The sequence below is a fragment of the Equus caballus genome, unplaced genomic scaffold, assembly GCF_041296265.1.
Source record: "Equus caballus isolate H_3958 breed thoroughbred unplaced genomic scaffold, TB-T2T haplotype2-0000440, whole genome shotgun sequence".
Taxonomy (NCBI): domain Eukaryota; kingdom Metazoa; phylum Chordata; class Mammalia; order Perissodactyla; family Equidae; genus Equus; species Equus caballus.
Genome location: NW_027222395.1, coordinates 7,438,459 through 7,441,875, shown reverse-complemented (window position 1 = coordinate 7,441,875; position 3,417 = coordinate 7,438,459).

The following is a 3,417-nucleotide window of genomic DNA, read 5'->3' as shown; positions in this document are numbered from 1 at the left end:
CAGAACCATGTGCCTGAGATGCCGGAACCACTCCCCGAACAGACCGAAACCACCTGCCAGACCCGCCTGAACCCCCTGGCGAGCACGCCTGATCCACCTGCTCAACTAGCCGGAACCACCTTCCTGACACGCCAAAATCACCTGCCAGGTATACAAGAACCACTTGGTGGACACTCCGGAATCATCTGCCGGACATGCCAGAACCAGCTCTCAGACACACCAGAACCACGTGCCAGAGACGCCGGAAGCACCAGCTGAGCATGCCTGAGCCACCTGCTCGACTCCCAGGAAACACCTGTCGGACATGCCAAAATCACCTGCCGGGTACGCCAGAAACACTTGGCGGACGCTCCGGAATCACCTGTCGGGCATACCGGAACCACCTCTCAGACTTGCCAGAACCATGTTCTGGACACACCGGTACAACCTGCCGAGTATGCCGGAACCAGCTGATCCACTCACCAGAACCACCTAGTGGACACGCCAAAATCAACTGCCGGCTACGCCAGAAACACTCGGCAGACCCTCCGGAATCACATGCCAGGCATTCTGGAACCACCTCTCAGAGGTGCCAGAACCAAATGCCGGATACTCCGGTATCACCTGCCGGGCATGCCGGAACCACCTCTCAGAGGTGCCAGAACCACATGCCGGACACTCCGGCATCACCGGCCGAGCATGCCGGAACCACCTGCTGGACATGTCGGAACCAACAGCCGGACATGCCGGAACCACCTGCCGGACATTCCGGAACCACCGGCTCGACTCTCCGGAACCATTGCCGGACATGCAAAATCACCTGCCGGCTACGCCAGAACCACTTGGCGAACACTCCGGTATCACCTGCCGGGCATGCCGGAACCACCTCTCAGAGGTGCCAGAACCACATGCCGGACACTCCGGAATCACCTGCCGGGAATGCAGGAACCACCTGCCAGACATGCCCGAACCACCGGCTCGACTCGCCGGAACCATTGCCGGCCATGCAAAATCACCTGCCGGCTACGCCAGAACCACTTGGCGAACACTCCGGAATCACCTGCCGGGCATGGCGGAACCACCTCTCAACATGACGGAACCACATGCCAATGACACCGGAAGCACCTGCCGAGCACGCCAGAACCACCTGCTCGACTCGCCAAAACCACCTGCTGGACACGCCAAAATCACCTGCCGGCTACGCCACAACCATTTGGTGAACACTTCGGAATCACCTGCCAGGCTGGCTGGAACCACCTGCCGGTCACGCCAACATCACCTGCCAGCTATGCCAGAACCACTTGGCGGACACCATGGAAACACCTGTCGGGCCGGCCGCAACCACCTCTCAGACGTGCCAGAACCATGTGCCTGAGATGCCGGAACCACACCCCGAACAGACTGAAACCACCTGCCAGACCCGCCTGAACCACCTAGCGAGCACGCCGGAACCACTTACTCGACTCGCTGGAACAACCTACCTGTAACGCTAAAATCACCTGCCGGGTACGCCAGAACCATGTGGCAGACACTCCGGAATCACCTGTCGGGCATGCCGGAACCAACTCTCAGACGTGCCAGAAACTCGTGCCGGTCACGCCAGAACCACCTGCCGGACACGCCGGAACCACCGGCTCGACTCGCCGGAACCACCGCTGGACATGCAAAATGACCTGCCTGCCACGCCAGAACCACTTGGCGAACACTCCGGAATCACCTGTCGGGCATGCCGGAACCACCTCTCAGACTTGCAAGAACCATGTTCTGGACACACCGGTACCACCTGCAGAGTATGCCGGAACCACCTGATCCACTCCCCAGAACCACCTGCTGGACAGGAAAGAATCACCTGCCGACTACGCCTGAACCACTCGGCAGACACTCCGGAACCACCTGCCGGGCATGCCGGAACCACCTCTCAGAGGTGCCAGAACCACATGCCGGACACTCCGGAATCACCTGCCGGGCATGCCGGAACCATCTCTCAGACGTGCCAGAACCATGTTCTGGACACGCCGGTACCACCTGCCGAGTATGCCGGAACCACCTGATCCACTCCCCAGAACCACCTGCTGGACACGCCAGAATCACCTGCCGACTACGCCTGAACCACTCGGCAGACACTCCGGAACCACCTGCCGGGCATGCCGGAACCACCTCTCAGAGGTGCCAGAACCACATGCCGGACACTCCGGAATCACCTGCCGGGAATGCCGGAACCATCTCTCAGACGTGCCAGAACCATGTTCCGGACACGCCGGTACCACCTGCCGAGCTGCCCGGAACCACCTGCTGGACACGCCAAAATCACCTTTCAGCTACGCCAGAACCACTTGGCGGACACTCCGGAAACACCTCACCGGCCGGCCGGAAACACCTCTCAGACGTGCCAGAACCATGTGCCTAAGAAGATTTAACCACTCCCCGAACAGACCGAAACCACCTGGCAGACCCGCCTGAACCCACTGGCGAGCACGCCTGATCCACCTGCTCAACTAGCCGGAACCCCCTTCCTGACACGCCAAAATAACCTGCCGGCTAAGCCACAACCATTTGATGAACTCTTCGGAATCACCTGCCGGGCTGGCTCCAGAACCACTCGGCAGACTCTCCGGAACCACCTGCCGGGCATGCCGGAACCACCTCTCAGACATGCCGGAACCACATGCCAATGACACCGGAAGCACCTGCCGAGAACGCCAGAACCACCTGCTCTACTCGCCAAAACCACCTGCTGGACACACCAAAATCACCTGCCGGCTACGCCACAACCATTTGGTGAACTCTTCAGAAACACCTGCCGGGCTGGCTGGAACCACCTGCCGGTCACGCCAACATCACCTGCCAGCTATGCCAGAACCACTTGGCGGACACCATGGAAACACCTGTCGGGCCGGCCGGAACCACATATCAGACGTGCCAGAACCATGTGCCTGAGATGCCGGTACCACACCCCGAACAGACCGAAACCACCTGCCAGACCCGCCTGAACCACCTGCTCAACTAGCCGGAACCAACTTCCTGACACGCCAAAATCACCTGCCAGGTATACCAGAACCACATGGTGGACACTCCGGAATCAAATGCCGGGCATGCCGGAACCATCTCTCAGACGTGCCAGAAGCATGTTCCAGACACACTGGTACCACCTGCCGATCTCGTCGGAACCACCTGCTGGACACGCCAAAATCAGCTGCCTGGTACGCCAGAACCACTCGGCAGACACTCCGGAATCACCTGCCGGGCCGGCTGGAACCACCTGCCGGTCACGCCAACATCACCTTTCAGCTACGCCAGAACCACTTGGCGGACACTCCGGAAACACCTGTTGAGCCGGCCGGAACCACCTCTCAGACGTGCCAGAACCATGTGCCTCAAATGCCGGAAACACTCCCCGAACAGACCGAAACCACCTGCCAGACCCGCCTGAACACCCTG